General features: G+C 39.0%; 1 long non-coding RNA gene and 1 pseudogene across 1 annotated transcript in view; one reads left to right on the top strand and one right to left on the bottom strand.

The window, feature by feature from the left end:
* Nucleotides 1-19,244, top strand: part of LOC112838537 (uncharacterized) — a 173,998-nt gene that overhangs the window by 72,926 nt on the left and 81,828 nt on the right. The gene's annotated exons all lie outside the window — the stretch shown is intronic.
* On the bottom strand, nt 8,249-8,804 carry LOC112838536 (large ribosomal subunit protein uL23-like; annotated as a pseudogene).

The following is a 19,244-nucleotide window of genomic DNA, read 5'->3' as shown; positions in this document are numbered from 1 at the left end:
TTCATTGATTTCTGCTCTGATCTTTATTATTTCTCTTCTCCTGCTGGGTTTAGGCTTTATTTGCTGTTCTTTCTCCAGCTCCTTTAGGTGTAGGGTTAGGTTGTGTATTTGAGACCTTTCTTGTTTCTTGAGAAAGGCTTGTATTGCTATATACTTTCCTCTCAGGACTGCCTTTGCTGTATCCCAAAGATTTTGAACAGTTGTGTTTTCATTTTCATTGGTTTCCATGAATTTTTTTAATTCTTCTTTAATTTCCTGGTTGACCCATTCATTCTTTAGTAGGATGCTCTTTAGCCTCCATGTATTTGACTTCTTTCCGACTTTCCTCTTGTGATTGAGTTCTAGTCTCAAAGCATTGTGGTCTGAAAATATGCAGGGAATGATCCCAATCTTTTGGTACCGGTTGAGACCTGATTTGTGACCTAGGATGTGATCAATTCTGGAGAATGTTCCATGGGCACTAGAGAAGAATGTGTATTCCGTTGCTTTGGGATGGAATGTTCTGAATATGTCTGTGAAGTCCATTTGGTCCAGTGTGTCATTTAAAGTCTTTATTTCCTTGTTGATCTTTTGCTTAGATGATCTGTCCATTTCAGTGAGGGGGGTGTTAAAGTCCCCCACTATTATTGTATTGTTGTCAATGTGTTTCTTTGCTTTTGTTATTAATTGCCTTATATAATTGGCTGCTCCCATGTTCGGGGCATAGATATTTACAATTGTTAGATCTTCTTGTTGGATAGACCCTTTAAGTAGGATATAGTGTCCTTCCTCATCTCTTATTGCAGTCTTTGCTTTAAAATCTAATTTGTCTGATATAAGGATTGCCACCCCAGCTTTCTTTTGGTGTCCATTAGCATGGTAAATGGTTTTCCACCCCTTCACTTTCAATCTGGGGGTGTCTTTGGGTCTAAAATGAGTCTCTTGCAGACAGCATATGGATGGGTCTTGTTTTTTAATCCAATCTGATAGCCTGTGTCTTTTGATTGGGGCATTGAGCCCATTTACATTCAGGGTAACTATTGAAAGGTATGAATTTAGTGCCATTGTATTGCCTGTAAGGTGACTGTTACTGTATGTTTTCTGTGTTCCTTTCTGATCTTTGCTGCTTTTAGGCTCTCTCTTTGCTTAGAGAACCCCTTTCAATATTTCTTGGAGGCCCGGTTTCGTCTTTGCAAATTCCTTTAGTTTTTGTTTGTTCTGGAAGCTTTTTATCTCTCCTTCTATTTTCAATGACAGCCTAGCTGGATATAGTATTCCTTGCTGCATATTTTTCTCGTTTAGTGCTCTGAAGATATCTTGCCAGTCCTTTCTGGCCTGCCAGGTCTCTGTGGATAGGTCTGTTGCCAATCTAATATTTTTACCATTGTAGGTTACATATCTCTTCTCCCGAGCTGCTTTCAGGATTTTCTCTTTGTCTCTGAGACTCGTAAGTTTTACTATTAGATGTCGGGGTGTTGACCTATTATTATTGATTTTGAGAGGGGTTCTCTTTGCCTCCTGGATTTTAATGCCTGTTTCCTTCCTCACTTTAGGGAAGTTCTCTGCTATTATTTGCTCCAATATACCTTCTGCCCCTCTCTCTCTTTCTTCTTCTTCTGGGATCCCAATTATTCTAATGTTGTTTCGTCTTATCGAATCACTTATCTCTCGAATTCTGCCCTCATGATCCTGTAGTTGTTTCTCCCTCTTTTTCTCAGCCTCTTTACTTTCCATCATTTGGTCTTCTATATCACTGATTCTGTCTTCTGCCTCATTTATCCTAGCAGTTAGTGCCCCCATTTTTGATTGCACCTCATCAATAGCCTTTTTGATTTCGACTTGGTTAGATTTTAGTTCTTTTATTTCTCCAGAAAGGGTTTCTCTAATAACTTCCACGCTTTTTTCAAGCCCAGCTAGTATCTTTAAAGTCATGATTCTGAACTCTAGGTCCGACATCGTACTAATGTCCGTATTGAGTAGGTCCCTGGCTGACGGTACTACCTCTTGTTCTTTTTGCTGAGGTGATTTTTTTCGTCTTGTCATTTTGTCCAGAGGAGAATAGATGAATGAGAGAACAAAATGCCAACAGGTTTACAACGTCCCCAGGAAATATACTGTATACAAATCAGAAAAGACCTGAAACCAGGGGAAAAGAAAGGGAAAGAAAGAAAAAAGAAAGAGAAAAAAAAAAAAAGAAAAAGATAAAAACAAAAACAGAACAATACAAAAAAAGCAGAATGTGATCAAATATGATCAGGCTAGTGCATAGATCAGTGCCACACACTAGATTTTGGGCGTATTTTGGTCTGTTAGAAAAAAGTGCCTCCTAAAATTTTAAAGGAAGAAAGACATATCTGTACAAAATAAGGGTTGACACAATGAAGGGATAGAAGATGACTGTAAAGATGAAAATTATAAAAGATTTTATAAAAGGACTTGATAAGAAGTTGTTTGAAAAAAGAAAGAAGATTTAAAAAAAAAAAGGGTGAGAATGTGATCAGGCAGGAGACTAGAACAGAGCCATACACTAGTGATTTAGGGTATATTTTGATCTGTTAGAAGAAACTGTATCTCAAAATTTTAAAGAGAGAACAACTTATATATATATGCCAAAAATAAGGGTAACTACTATGAAGGGATAAAATATGACTCTAAAAATGAAAAATAAAAAATGTTTTGTTTTTTTTTTAAAAAAGAGATTGATAAGATGTTGGTTGAAAAAGGGAAAAAGAAAAAAAAACAGTTAACAAAAATTAACTTTGATGAACTAATGAATCATGGTAAAAAAAAAAAAGCCATGAATTCTATGTGCAGTATTCCCCTAGCGCTGGAGTTCTCCCGTTCTCCTTGATCGGTAAACTTGGTCTTGGCTTGCTGGCTGTTTGTGCTGATCTTCTGGGGGAGGGGCCTGCTGCCGTGGTTCCCAAATATCTTTGCCGGAGGCTGAATTGCCCCGCCCTTGTCTTTCCGGGCTAAGCAAGCTGCTCGGGTTTGTTCTCAGGAGCTTTTGTTCCCTGCAAGCTCTCCGTACAGCCTTGGAGGACCAGGGCAAAAATGGTGGCCTCCCAATCTCCACCCAGAGGAGCTGAGAACTCGGGGCCCCGCTCCTCAGTGTGCCCACAGAGAAAACAGTCACTCCCTTGTCCCCGGTCTCCAGCCACTCTCCGTGCTCCCCCGGCCTGTGACCGAGCGTTGCTATCTCTGGCACCCGACCCCGTGTGGAGTCTCCAAACCCAGCAGATCCCTGCAGTGCGTTCCCGCGCCGCTCTTCCCCGGGAAGGAAGGGGAGTCTCCCTGGATCTGCCGCCTGTTGGGTCCCTGCTGGAGGAGCAGTGGCCCGACTGGGCCGCGGATCACAGTTTATGGCCACCCCAAGCTGAGAGCCCACGCCTCAGCTCCATCTCTGCAGCCGGCTTCCCCGCTCCGATACCTGGGAGCTCTGGCGCACTCAGGCACCCCCAGTCTTTCTGTGACCCCGAGGGTCCTGAGACCACACTGTCCCGGGAGGTTTCCACCCCCTGCTTAGCCACCGGAGCGACGTCCCTCAGCGGAACCGACTTCTAACAATTCCGATTTTATGCTCCGCGACTCTAGCACTTGCCAGAAGCGGCCGGTGGAGGCCCCTCCCCCACCGTCTATCCTCCCGAATATCGCCTCGGATTCACTTCTCCGCACATCCTACCTTCCAGAAAGTGGTCGCTTCTCTGTTCAGATAGTTGTTGCTACTCTCCTCTTTGATCTCCTGTTGAGTTCGTAGGTGTTCAAAATGGTTTGATCCCTATTCAGGTGAATTCCTGAGACCAGACGAAATCTAGGTCTCCTATTCCTCCACCATCTTGCTCCGCCCCCTGTGTGTGTGGATTCTTTATCCATTCATCTCTTGATGGACACTTGAGTTGCTTCCATATCTTGGCTATTGTGAATAATGTTGCAATAAATATAGGGGTGCATATATCTTTTCAAATTAGTGTTTTTGTTTTCTCTGGGTAAATACCCCATAAAGGAATTACTGGATGATAGGTTGTTCTGTTTTTCATTTCTTGAGGAACCTCTGGTTTGGCTACACCAAATTACATTCCCACTAGCAGTACACAAAGGTTCCTTTTTCTCCTCTTCCTTGCCAGCAGTTGTTAGTTCTTGTCTTTTTCAGTAAGTTCTCTTTTGAAACTATGACTCTCATTGCCATCCTTGGAAATCAAATTCTGATCCACTTATTTATTTATTTAGAAAATATTTCTTAAAAACTATTGTGTGCCAGATATTATGCTAAGTGTTGGAAATTCAGAAATAAATAAGACATGTTTTCTGCCTTTAATTGTAATCTCATGGTAGAGAGAAGTAAGGATAGATTCATAGTATTATAAACAAGGCACTTAGCTTATAATAAGGGTGAGGGTGGCAGAGAAAACTCCTTGGAGAAATTAACAGTTAAGTTGAGCCCTGCAACCCTAATAGTTCTTAATCAGGTAAAAGGAAGAAGAGGAGGAAAGACAGGCAGGGAAAGATATTTTAGGCTGTGAGTGCAACCTGGTACATGATCTGAAAGCAAGGGGGAGGGCATAAAGAACTGGAAAATTTTAAGGTAATATAGTGTGCGTAAAGCAGAAAGCATGAAATCCATGGCCAGACAATGAAGAGTTTTATTAAGGATTTTGGACTTCATCTCAAAGATTATGGGGACCCCTGGAGGAGTTTAAGCTGAGGCTTGACATGATCAAATTTGTGTTTTGGAAGGATTACTCTTATAGTAAGTATGGCAAATGGATTTGAAAGGAGTAAGACTGGAGGCAGATTAATCAGTTATTAAAAGCTTTCACTGACCTCACGAAGTAGCAGTAAATATGTAATGATCCAAAATATAATAAATGGGATCATTTATAAGGATCCATTGAAGGATTGAACTTGAAGAGTAAAAAAGAAAAAGGAATCAAGACTGATACATGCGACTGTGGCTTGGGCAACTGAATGGGCAGTTGCTAGTATTCACCAAAGTAGATAATTCAGAAAGATGAGGTACAGGAAGGTCAGGTAATGAACTCAGTTTTGGACACACTGAATTTTATGGTTCTTATGGGCCATTCAAGTGGAGATATTGAGTTAGATATTCATATCTAGATTTTAAATTACAGTAGGAGATGAGATTTCTCAAGTCATGCCTATTGAAGGAAAATAGGCTCCATGAAGGACCAACTTTAAAGCTTGTGGGAGGAAAGAGAGAACAAGTGTTCGGAGTTAGGAGGGGAAATGAATCTCCATATCCACTGGATCAAGGCCAAGCTCTTAAATTGTAACTTTTCTCTCCCACTTTATCTCATGCCAATCCCCAATTTACATTTTAAGTTTTATTAGTTCTCTTTAAGTTCTATTAGGTCTTTTAAGTTTTATTAGTACCAAGCTGCTAGTGGTTCTCCATGCATATGTAGGGTCTCTATTCCTTGGATATCTTTCTATTGTTTGTTTTTAGTGTTTCTTTCTCTGCCTAGAATACCTGTTCCCTTCCTTATCTGGTTACAGCCTCATTAGCTATCAAAAGTCACCTGAACATTGCCTGCCCTGGGAAGACTTGAGTCCCCTTGGTTGATTTAGATACCCTCTCCTTCATTGCATAGCTTTTGTTTATGTATATATTCTAGCACTTATCACATGGTATTGAAATCATCTGTCTACCTAGCTTAGCATACAGATTTTTCCATGGGTTCAAGAATGGTGTTGCAGGTTGGATTCCCCAGGAAGCAGATTCTGAGATGCACTTTAGTGTACAAGATCTTTATTTAGAAGCACCCTTGTGGAAACACCTTTGGAAAGGAGAAGGAAGCAGGAGTGGGCCAAGGGAGAAGTTAAGCCTTAATGCAAACCCACTTGTCTCATCTGGCACCATAAAGAACTCTGGAGCTAGAACGACTTTTCAGAGTTGCTTCAAATTGGCAGTGGGATGGTTAGGCATCCCCTACCTGATAAGTCACTGGGAGGAGCTGAGCAGTATTTGCCCTCCTCAGACAGGCTTGTGATCTCTAATTCTTTAGACACACACCTCCCTGCTCCCTAATGCATGGAATCCTGCCTGCTGCATGTATTTATATTACTTATAGTCCTTTGAGTTTACTACCCCTGTCCGTTACTAACAGAGGTTTATTAAACTGAACAAAAATCAATATCACTGCATCACACTTCTCAAGAACATTCATATATATTTATTTAATCCTTTAAAACAGCCCTCAAAATTTAGATATCATGATCACCCCCATTTTACAGATGAAGAGACTCAGTCCCAGAGTCGCTCAGTGATTTACCCAAGGTCTCTAGCCGGGAAGTGATAGGATTATGACTTATATCAAGTGTTCTTATTTAAAACTTCATACTCTTCCACTGTGACATCTGAAGGTGTTGAGATGTTACTGATGGAAGAAGACTGGGTGGAAATAGGTCTTGATTAATCTAGGCTAGATGGAAAGGAAAAATACGCCTTAACAAAACCAAAAATATTCAGGAAGAAAGAAACTAGAAAATTTCTAAGCTGGCAGCCTCGGAAAGGGGAGACTATTCTTTTAGGACCTCCTTTCCTCAGAAGGTTTCAAAGGAGTAAAAACAATTAGAGCTCCAAGAGAGAGTAGGAGACAAGACAAGGTTGATGATCAAAGGGGAGAGCAACGTAGGAAAATAACAACATTTCATACACAGCCACGCACACACTAAAAATGTGTCAGCAGCGCGAGGTCATTGTTAACTGCCAAGGATAAGACTGAAATAGATTGTTAAATGAGAAACAATATTGCCAAGGCTGAGTTGTTTGCCTGCTTCAAAAGGACAAAATTCTGAGAGGCAAAATGAAAGAAAATTTATCCAATTGACTATAAAATGGAAATAGGATGGCTCCAGTGCTGGATATGGATTAGAACTTTTTCTTTCATTACACTAAACTTGACTAGTCAAAAGACTTTGAAAATAACATTTTTCTTCTCTACATAACTTTAAATAGAGGATTTTTTAAAAGAAATTTGCTTTTTATTAAAATGCTGGGAGGTAAAATTTTTGTCTTCATTAAAAAAACATTTTAAAGTTTAATTTTTACAGTTACAGAATACTTGTTTCAGACAGGAGAGATTTAAGGACACATACAAGATATATTTTTCAAGTAGAGCTAGCTTGCTGATGAACTACATATGGAGTGTGAGGGCAAGAGAAGAATAAAAATTGATACCAAAGGTTTGGGCCTGAGCACAAATGAATGGTCACTGAGATGCAGAAAACTATGACAGAAAGGGCAATGCACATGGTAAATATCTGGATAAAGAGAATATTTTTCCCTCTTAAAATCTTAAGATATTGATGACTATCAAAGGCAAAAATTTTAACATTGTCTAATGGGATTTTCAGTGTAAGTAGATGTAGTACTTATGACTGTATGTACTATATGGTTGTAAGATTTCTGCATTTCACTTGAAGGGTAACATGTGAATTCTAAGAAAACTGAAAAAAGTAGGGTATATAATTGTAATCCCTAGAACAAACTCTAAAATATTTATGCAAATAAATAAAATACTAAAATATATATTTTTTAAATCCAATAAAAGGCAGAAAAGGGAAGACAGGAAAATCAACACAGAGGGGACCAACATAAAACAAATAAATGGCAAAACTAAATCTAAATAAATTAATAATTTCCTTAAATGTAAATACTCTAAACACATTAATTAAAGACAGTTAAAAAAGTACAAAACCCAACTATAGGATATCTGCAAGAAATTCACTTTAAATATAATAATATAGACAGGTTAAAAACAAAGTGATGCAAACAGATATACAATAGAAATACGAATAAAAAGATAGTGGTAGTGGCTTTATTAATATCAGACATAGATTTCAGAACAAGGGAAAATACCAAGGACGTTACATACTGATAAAAAGCATCAATTCATCAAGAAGATATGATGGTCCTAAATGTGTATGCACCTAAAAACAACTTCAAAATACATGATAAAAACTGATAAGATTAAGTGGAAGAATATTCAAATCCATTATACTTAGAGACCTTGAAACCCCTCTCTAAATAATTAACAGAACAAGTAGACAGAAAACCAGCAAGTATATAGAAGATCTGAATAATACCAACACCTATTTGACATGTATAGGAATGTTCACACAATGACAGCAGAATACACGTTATTTTCATCATCACATGGAACATTCACCAAGATATACCAATTTTGGGCCACAAAACAAATCTTAACAAACCTAAAAGAATTGGAGTCATACAAAGTATGGTTTTTGTTTTTTTTTTTTGGTGAAAAAAATTTAATTTAGATTTAGCCAGCTGGACTCAGTTTAGATGATTCCAATTTTGTTGGCAACATCCAAAGCATCATAGTCAGGAGCCAGTGGAACATATGCCGCCTTCTCTCCATCAGGCCTGATCAAGGTGTTGACCTTGGCCACGTCAATGTCGTAGAGCTTCTTCACAGCCTGTTTGATGTGGTGCTTATTGGCCTTGACATCCACAATGAACACAAGTGTGTTGTTGTCTTCTATTTTTTTCATGGCTGACTCAGTGGTCAGGGGGAACTTGATGATGGCATAGTGATCAAGCTTGTTTCTCCTGGGGGCGCTCTTTCAAGGAAATTTGGGCTGCCTCCGCAGACGCAGTGTCTTGGGTCATCGGAACGTAGGTGACGTGCGGATTTTCTTTTTTTTGTGACTGTGGACGCCTTTCAGCACTGCTTTCTTGGCCTTCAAAGCCTTTGCTTTGGCTTCAACTTTGGGAGGGGCAGGGGCTTCCTTCTTAGCCTTCGGCGCCATCTTCGTAAAAGGGATTTCCAAGGCTCGTTTCCAGGGGCTTATAGAGCAGAGTCCCCCAAAGTATGTTTTTTGATCACAACAGAATTAAGCTGTAGTAGCAGAAGGATATCTGGAAAACTCCCAAATATTTAGAACTTAAAAACATACTTCTAGGGCACCTGGGTGGCTCAGATGGTTAAGTGTCTGCCTTCGGCTCAGGTCATGATCCCAGGGTCCTGGGATCGAGTCCCGCATCGGGCTCCCTGCTCCTTGGGAGCCTGCTTCTCCCTCTGCTTCTCTCTCTCTCTCTCTCTCACTCTCTCTGTCTCTCATGAATAAATAAATAAAATCTTAAAAAAAAAATACTTCTAAATAATTCATAGGTCAAAGAAACTTCCTAAGAAATTATAAAATATTTTGAGCTGAATGAAAATAATACAACATATTAAAGTCTATGGGATTCAGTTAAAACAATGCACAGAGGAAAATTTATAGCACTAAAATGTTTACATTAGAAAAAAAGAAAGGTCTCGAATACGTAGTCTTTCATTTTGAGAAACTAAAAAAAATAAACTAAACTCAAAGCTATCGGAGAAAAAGAAAATTGTATCGATAAGAACAGAAATCAATGAAACTGAAAACAAACATTAGAGAAAATTAATGAAATTAAAATCTAGTTATTATTTATTTATTTATTTAAAGATCTTATTTATTTATTCATGAGAGAGAGAAAGAGAGGCAGAGGGAGAAGCAGGCTCCCCGATGAGCAGGGAGCCCGATGTGGGACTCAGTCCCAGGACCCTGGGATCATGACCTGAGCCAAAGGCTGATGCTTAACCAACTGAGCCACCCAGGCACCCCAAATAGGATTTATCTTGGTAATGCAAGGTTGTTTTAAGATTCAGTATCACTGTAATTTACTACATTAACAGACAAAAGAAGAAAAACCACTTAATCATTTCAATCATTGTAGAAAAATTTTTGATAAAATTCAGCATTGATTCATGATAAAATTCTCAGCACTCTAGGAATAAAAAGGAACTTCTTTTACATGATTAAGGATATCTATAAACACCTGTAGTTAACATCATACTTAATGATGAAAGACAGTATTTTCCCCTAAGACTAGGAACAAAGCGAGGATGTCTGCTCTACCACTCCTATTCAATGTACATAATGGAAATCCTAACCAGTGTAGTAAGGCAAGAAAAAGAAAAAAAAGGCATTCAGATTGGAAAATAAAACTTTCCAGATGACATTATTGCCTAAGTAGAAGACCTTAAAGAATTCACAGAAATGTTCCTAGAACTTAAAAGTGAGTTTGGTAAATCTCAAGCTATAAGATTAAAATACAAAAAGTAATTGTATTCCTATATAGTAACAATAAACAATTGGAAACCAAAACTGAAAATTAGTACCATTTATGGTAACTCAATGAATAAATCAATACTTAGGTATAAATTTACCATGATCTGTATGCTTAAAATTATCAAACACTGATGAAATAAATAAAAAGAAGACCATGCCCATGGAATGGATGATTCACTATAGTTAAGATGTCAATTCTTTCCAGTTTGATCTATATATCTGATGCAATTCCAATAGAAATCCCAGTCGTTGTGTCTGTCTGTATTGGCAAACTGAGTTTAAGATTTATGTGGAAAGGCAAAGTAAATATCCCATTTCAATTCTGAAAATGAACAAAGTTGGAAGACTCATACTACAACATCAAGACTTACTGTAAGGCAAGTCATCAAGGAAATGAGATACTGATGAAAATATAGACACACAGTTCAATGGAATGGAATAGAGACTTGAGAAATAGACTCACAAAATTATGGTGGGTTAATTTTTGAAAAAGATACAAAGGCAATTCCATGGAGAAAAGATAGTCTCTTCAAAAAAATTGTGCTTGAACAACTGGACATCCATGTACAAAAAACCAAAAATGAACCTTGACCTATACTTCACATTTTATACAAAACTAACTGAAAATGGGTAATAGAAGTAAATACAAATCATAAATCTATAAAACTTTTGAAGAAAGCCTAGGAAAAAAATCTTTGTGGGCTTGTATTAGGTGGAGAATTCTTAAATATGACACTAAAAGCAAGATTTATAGGAGAAAAATTGACAAATTAGACTTTATCACATTTAGAGACTTTTTGGATTGTCAAAGTTGCTGTTAAGACAATGAAAACACAAGTCACAGGTTGAGGGAAAAATTTGCAAATCATACATTTAGCAAAGACCCTGCACTTAGAATATATAAAGAACTTTCCAAAATCAACAATAAGAATACAACCCAATTTTTTAGAAGGCAAAAAATTTCAGTGGACACTTCATCAAAGGAGACATATAGATGGCAAAAAGTGCATGGATTCTCAGCATTATTAGGTAATACTCATTAGAGAAAGACAAATAAAAATCACAAGGTAAACTACACACCTACTATAATTACTAAAATTAAAAATGAACAAACAACTGGCAATACCTAGTTTTGATGAGGTTGCAGAACAGTTAGGACTCTCCCCATACATTGCTGTGAGAATGCAAAATGGTACAGCCGCTCTGAAAAACAGTTTGGAAGTTGCTTATCAAATTAAACATATACTTACCATATGATGCAGTGATCCCATTCCTGAGTATTTATTCTGAAGAACAGAAGACTTACATTCACACAAATACTTGTACAAAAACGCTTATAGCAGCTTTATTCAAAATTGCCAAAATGTGAAACAACCCAAATGTCCTTTAATGAGTGAATAGATTAATCACTGTGGTATATCCATGCAATGGAATACTGCTTAACAATAAAAAAAATAAACGATTTCATATATCCAGCAACTTGAATGAGTGTCAAAACCATTCTGCTGAGTGAAAGAAACCAAGTTTTCGAAGTTACATACTATGTGATTCTATGTACATGTCATTCTGGATATGCTGAACCTCCAGGGATGAAGAACAAATCTGTGGTTTTCTGTGGTCAGTGGTGGAATGTTTGACTAAAAACAGGGGGTAGGGGAGTGATGGAAACTGTTTTGTGTCTTGATAAGGGTGGTGGTTAAATGACTGTATTTGTCAAAACTCTTTGAATTTCACATCAAAAGGTTGGATTTTATTGTATGTGGATTAAAAATAAAAATTTAAAAAGTAACAGTACAGTTTCAGGTTAGAAATCACACAGACACACTAAGTTGAGAAGAGAGAATCTAACTTCTGTGCTCCTATCCCAGTGGTACTTCAATTATTTTAGAAAAGTCTGTAGATAGGTAATGGAGTGTGTGCTGTTGGAAGGGTTAAATAGCAGGGGATCATTAAGCGTATGGGCTAGAAAATGTACTGCACAGTTAGAGTGGTTGTTAGGACTTACATGTGTGAAAGGGGTAAAGTGGCTTAACTTGATGAGTGTCTTCATCTGTTGTGGTCTGCTATAACCCGATACCATAGACTGGGTGGCTTAAACAACAGAAATTTATTTCCCACAGTCCTAGAGGCTGGAAAGTCCAAGGTCAGTACCAGCAGATTCAGTATCCTCACCTGGCAGAGAGAGAGTAAGAAAGCAAGCTCTCTTGTGTCTTTCAGGGCACTAATCCCATCTTAAGAGCTCCACCCTCCTGACTGAATTATCTCCTAACGGCCCCATCCAATACCATCACATTAAGGCTTAGGATTTCAACATATGAATGGCGGGGGGGACACAAACATTTAGTGCATAGTAATGGACTCCCCTGAATTGCCCAAATTGAGTTTGCTTGTGTTGGTGATAACGGGGCTCGTTTCCTTGGCCAGGTCTATACTAAATGGAATAGAAGCTTTTCTGAAGTCCTAACTTTGCTTAATCACATCCCCTTACCCTCCTACTTGTTCACTAGTAAGGGAGGCTGGGTTCATCAGGCAGTCAGTGTCTAGTTGTGTTTCCACACAACGGTCTCTCTAAAACATTGAGCCACTCTGAGAACAATGCACCCCATGGGTACAATTTCCAAATTAATGCTCTTATTTGTTATGGGCCATTAAACTAGAGCAAACAAAGAAACTTAAAAACCCCAAAACCCAGTTATCCAATTTTGAGGTGAAGATTTAGTTAGAACCAAAAGTATATGTTAAATTTCTTAAAAGACCCAAGAGTTAGAGCACAAGTATTAGAAGATCAATGAGAAAAAAAAAATCAAGCACTCTCAACTGAAATCTTGCAGAAGCCTGGCTTTCATAAATAGATGACTTATGGCTTTTGGTCTCAATTATTTAGGGAAGAAATGTTGGTTTTCCAAAGTCCTTTGGAGGGAGAAATGAAACTAAAAATGGATGTTCTCAAAAAATAAAAATACATTAGAAAATCATCAAATGAGATTCACTTAATCATAAAAAATATTTATAGGTTTCCTACTAATATTGAACCTCAATTAAGTTTTAGACTTTTCCTTTCTGACCAGAAAAGCATCTGTTCTGGGTTGTTGATTCTGCTCAGTGCAGTGCCCTGGTTACTAATTAGCAAGGTTGGGAATGAGATGGACATTCTTTTGTGGAAGTTAAGGAAACTGACAAAGACACATACATTCCATCTATTTCTAACTGTAGGTGGAAGGTAGAAATAACTTTGAATAAGACCAGGATTTTTCTACCTAAGTACTTTGGGGTTTGATCTTGGATGCAGGTGAATATGTAGATATTCAGATCTTCTCCATTCCATCCCATGGAGTAAGGATGACTTAATATCGTGCATGTGTTCCCCTGCGATCCCTTCCATACTCGTGCGTGCCCTGCCCGAATTCTTCTTCACATAGTTGCTTTGGGCAGCCAACGGTGTATTGGTTTGCTAGGGCCGCCATAACACAGTACCACTGGCTGTGTGGTATAAGCAACAGAAATTTAGTTTTCAAAGTTCTGAATCCTGGCTGTCCAAGACCAAGGGATCAGCAGGTTTTGTCTCTTTTGAGACCTCTCTTGGCTTGCATATATATGGCCACCTTCCTTCTGTGTCCTCCCATTGTCTTTCTTTCCTCTGTGTGTGCACTTCCCTGGTGTCTGTTTTGTGTGTTTTCCTCTTAGGACACCAATCAGATTGGATTAGGGCCCACTCTAAAAGGCCTCATTTTAGTTAATCACCTCTTTAAAGACCCTTGCTCCAAAAACAATCACATTTTGAAGCACTGGGGGTTTCAACATATGAATTTGGGTGGGCGGGGGAGCAGGACACACAATTCAGCTTCTTCCACTCATTCCACTCACATATAATCTATTTGCTATCTATGCCACAGATTGTAAATGCAGTGTTTTACTTAAGAATAATTAAAAAGTGAGTATAACCTTTTTTTTTTTTAACTGCAAATATTTGCCAACCCCTGAACCAGAGTATACTGCTTTAGAAGGGTTTATTGCATGATCCCATCTTCAGGCAGCCTTCATGTGTCTTGGGGCAGTGGGGCAGGAGGTGCCCAGAGCAATACTCCCCTCAAGGGTGCAGCAGAATCATCTGGAAATGTTTTCTCAATGGAATCTGTGTCAAGGCTTCATTGCCACCCCAGAGTCAATCAAAGCCAAGAGCTGTAGGGGACTGCCCTAAAGCACTGAGTCAGCATCGCTGCCTTTGGGAGTGTTCCTCTACCTCCTTAGCCTGGAGGGGAGCCAGGATTGTAAAACCTAAAAAATTTGAGCCACAGTGCTTCTATCTCACTGGAAAACATTGCAAACACATTTGCACATGCACGCACACAGATTAGAAGAATATTTCTTAACAAACTTCAGTTAACAGCTATTGTCACTGAAGAGCGACGAAAACCGTTTATCGTTTAAGAAATTACTCACACTCACAGATTGAGAGCTAGGAATAGTCCCATTATTCTAAATGTAACATCCAGGGAACTTACACTGAGAAATGGGACAAAGGGATGTTAAGGCCTGCAGATCGGCGTTTAGCAAAGAACATACGAATGTATTTCTCAAGCATTGGTGAATTCTCCAGAATTGTGCAACAGATACTGGCTCAGAACAATCCACTTGAGACAAAGCAGTGGTTATATTTTAGCTACCTACTCTGTTACCTTTTTTTTCCTAGATAATATATAGTATTCTTTATTCGAGAAGCACATTTTAGCATTTCTGGAATGGGACTTCAGTTTTACAATAAATATAAAATTTCATGGGGTCTCTCTCCTTCTCTTCTTCCTCTTTTTCCTCCACTTCTCCCTTTTCCTCCCTGGAAAACCGTTATTAAAGAGCTGGTGCATTTTACAGAAAACCATGTCTTAGAATGGAGGTCAAGTGTTTCCAATGTGTTAGAAGTCCAGGTTGAAGACTAGCATTTCCATTTAGTTCTCCTCATTTGGTTCACAGTGTAGACGCTGATGATTTGCCCTCCAGGATTAGAAGGAACTTCAGTGGATCTGTGCTCTGACATCCTCTCTTAGCAGGGTTCTTATCAGGGGTGTGCCCTCACAAGGCCCTGAGAGGACTAAGCCTGCCAAAGGCCCTGTGATGTGCTGGCAAATGCGAAGTTCCAGAAACAAACACAGTGACCTTGATGGCAGTACAATGTAACGTCTCTTTGCTTCAAATCTATACAAATATGTATTTGTATAAATATAAATTTCAGAGAAAACCTTTGTTTTGCAAGGTAAAATACACTGTGTGTGTGTATATATATATATATCACACATATAATTTATAATATATATGTAATTATAGTATATGTAATTTATATAATAAAGATATATAATATATATGTACTTTCTAAACAAAAAGTAAAAGCTACCATCTTACTGTAAGTTAGAATAAAAGAACATTAGCTCTAAAATCACTGGAATATACTAAATAATTACATCAAGAATAGGCTAGAAATTAGTCTTCTAGAACAATCTGCCTCATAAATTAGCACGAGAGCTTATTTGCATATATGCTATGGGTGCATTTGAAAGTGTGTGCATGTGTATAGTATATATGGCATATGTAACATTTTAAAGGGAGTAAACACCATGTAGTTAATTCCTATGGCAAAAGATAATTTCAGTGTTTTTGCAACATTTGACAATCACTTCATCTTTGTAATACCATCTAAATTAGCATTTTTAAGAATCCCATATATTACCTAACAGAAAAGGCCTAAGTAGTATCAAAAGAGACTGGAGGCAAATTAAGTTTCCTTTTGTCCAACTTTGTGTCACTTCCTGCCTCCATAAATAGGGAAAGCAAAATATCTGTGCTTCTTATTCATGTACATCTGCCAAACCAATTAACACCTCCTGAATGTTATCTTAATTGCATTTATTAACATAACATTAACATAGCAGGGAGATAACATTCAGGAGGTATTAATTGGTTTGGCAGGCACTCTTGAATGGGGAGCACAGAGAAGGGCCCTTCTCAGTATCTTGCTTTTTTTTTTTGGCTGTGGAGGAGAGGAAATGAGATTACATTGGAAGAGAAAAAAATATATCTTAACCAAAATGGCAGACACATCACAGGGTCACTTGGTTCTGCTTTCTAAATGTTGCAAAGAGATGCCTGGCTCTAAAGCCTGACTCTTGGACAGTTTACCCAGATGCTCCCTCTGTACCAGTGGCTCTTTACAGCTCTGGCTCAGGAGGCCTTTGGAGGTGTGGAGGCACAGAAATGCCTCCCGGGGATGCAACTGAGCTATAGTCATAAATTTTTACAGTACCGTAACTGCTTTAAAAGTAATCAGAATAAGTTCCTCTGATGAGAATTTAATACAGCTCCTACCCTTATAGAATCATAGAACTATAGAATGTTATAACTAGATTCATCCATCAATTCATTCAGTAGGCCTTGTTGAGCACCTACTATAGTCCAGGAACAGTATAATGCTGGGGTAAAGAGATAAACAAGACTCAATACCTGGCTCAAGATGTCCAGCTGGCCCAGGAATTAGCCACGTAGATAGTGATTGCGGGTGTGTGGCTTACAGTAGACATCTAATACATATTTATTAAGTGAATGAATTCATGAAACGTTATCATTGTGGTTCCGCTCTTGTGGTGGTATGGAGGGTGGGAAGGGTGGGGTTTAGAGACTAGTGTAGAAGAAGGCAAAACTGAAGACAACAGATGATATGGAAAGAGTCGAATGATTAGGGCCCAAACCAAGGCAGAAACACTAGGGATGAAGGGGAGGGTATAGCGAAGGAGGTCCACATATAGCAACATTTGTTGAGGGTTTTCTTTGTGCCAGGCAGAGCTCAGAGCTCTGAGCACATGCTATGAATTTAATTTTCTCAACAACCGTGTGAGGCAGTCTTATACCCAGTTTAAATGAGGAAATTGAGTATGGTAGACTGAATACTGACCCCCCAAGGCTGTCACCACTCTAATCCCCAGAACCTGTGAATGTGTTACATTACATAGCAAAAGGGACTTTGCAGATGTAATTAGGTGAAGGATTTTGCAATGGGGAGATTATCCTGGATTATCTAAATGGACCTGATTCTAGGGTCTTTATATTAAAGGGTCAGGAGGAGTAGAGTCAGAGTCAGAAGATATAAGGATGGTAGCAGAGGTCAGAGGAGAGAGAAAGTGCCACACTGGAGACTTTGAAGATGAAGGGGCCATGAGCCAAGGAATGTGGGCGGCCTTTGGAGGGGCTTTCCCTGGGCGCTGTGGAAGGACACTCCTCTCGGCTACTCACCCTCTTCTCTTCCTTTCAGTTCCAGTATCTCTATGGGAAAATACTTTGTTTAATTGTACAGTATCTTTCCTTTTTTTTTTTTTTTAAATTTTAAGAAAAAATTTTTTTTAAGATTTTATTTATTTATTTGAGAGAGAGAATGAGATAGAGAGCATGAGAGGGGGGAGGGTCCGAGGGAGAAGCAGACTCCCTGCTGAGCAGGGAGTCCGATGCAGGACTTGATCCCAGGACTCCAGGATCATGACCTGAGCCAAAGGCAGTCGCTTAACCAACTGAGCCACTCAGGTGCCCCAGTATCTTTCCTTTTTATTGTTATTTTATTTTATTGTTTTTTGTATCCTCTTTAAAAAACATTTCCCCATTATATTTTAATTTTAATATATAGTATATATATGTTGACCCCACATCTGACACTGTGCCTGACACACACAAAAATGTGCTCATTCAATGTGTGTTAAAGAAAAGTTGGAAAGGAAGAAGCTCCCCAATTTTCTTAGGTTGACATAGTTCCTGCCTGTCAGGGTGTCTCCCCAGGGTCAACAGACTTGCAATCGCTTTGTGACATGGAGGTACACCAGCTCAGATCCCTCTTCAATGAAGAATTTATTGACCTAGCTATTGGGAATGCAGTCTGCAGATAGACTTCCGTTATTAGAGCCTTAAGGAGTTACCTCACCTGCAGGAAACTACCTTGCCCAAGGTTACATCCTTCTCGCGGTGGCCCATTCCCAGCAACTGATCGAGATGGGTTCAACGGCCTGGTCATTTCCTTCCAGCATGGGGCAGCTGTGGCAGGCCATTTTAGCTCCTGGCTGAGCTGTCCCAGGTTGTCATTAGGCTCATATTGCACTTGATTTCGGTTTCCACGTCCCTTCCACAGGTATTGATCCCAAGGATACTCCTTGATAAACATCCTGCCCACTAAACTCTTAGAGTTGGCTTCCTAGAGACCCCAATCTCAAACAATCACTAAGTATGAATTCTCTCTTGAGCCAGGTAGTTATAAATAAACAAAAACAAAATCCAAAATTAAAGAAAAAATTATAGAAGAGCTTACTATTAAGGAAATCCTATCCATTAATTATTACCTTTTCAATGAGTTATGAAAAGACTGCTATTATTAAAGATTTATCAGTAGGATCCCTCAATATGCTGATGCCCCCCCCACCCCCGCCAGAAACATGGTTTGACAGTCACATCGGATCTCTCTGTTAAGTATCTCTTGAACTTGTCTATTTGCATCACCATCATCCTTTTAATTCAAGCCACCCATAACTTCCCTCTTGATGTAATGAACACGTGTGAGTTTGTTATTTTGTCTCCTTCCAATTTTTCTCCATACTGGAAGGGTCACTACCCAGCCTAAAGCTCTGTGGTAACTCCCCATCACCCTAAGTATAGAGTCCAACTCCTTAACATGGCATCCAAAACCCTAATTGGGCTTCTTCCTATTTCTAGACTCATCTGTGGCATGCCCTAATCAGCCTCCCCCTTCACCCCTGCCTCCTTTGTTTCCTGCCAAAGTTCTCCAGACTGTCCACACTGGTGCAGAGGCCCATCCTGACCTGATTCTTTTTTAAAGCTCTAGTTTTGAATTTGCTGCCACTCTCCCTTCCTAGTCTCCACCATACTGACTGACATGCAGTTCATCAATATGCCTTGTCCTTGTTTGTCTTTGGGCCCTTGCAGACATTGTTCCCTCTGTCTGGACTATTTTCCCTTTCTCTTCCCACCCACTTGCCCAGCCTTCTCCTTGACAGATTTCTTTCTTTTTTCCTTCTTTCTTTCTTTTGTTTTCCTTCCTTCCTTCCTTCCTTCCTTCCTTCCTTCCTTCCTTCCTTCCTTCCTTC

Source organism: Callorhinus ursinus, unplaced genomic scaffold, assembly GCF_003265705.2.
Source record: "Callorhinus ursinus isolate GAN/ISIS: 27379988/994484 unplaced genomic scaffold, GSC_fseal_2.0 scaffold113, whole genome shotgun sequence".
Classification (NCBI taxonomy): Eukaryota; Metazoa; Chordata; class Mammalia; order Carnivora; family Otariidae; genus Callorhinus; species Callorhinus ursinus.
This window is presented reverse-complemented; position numbering and strand designations above follow the sequence as displayed.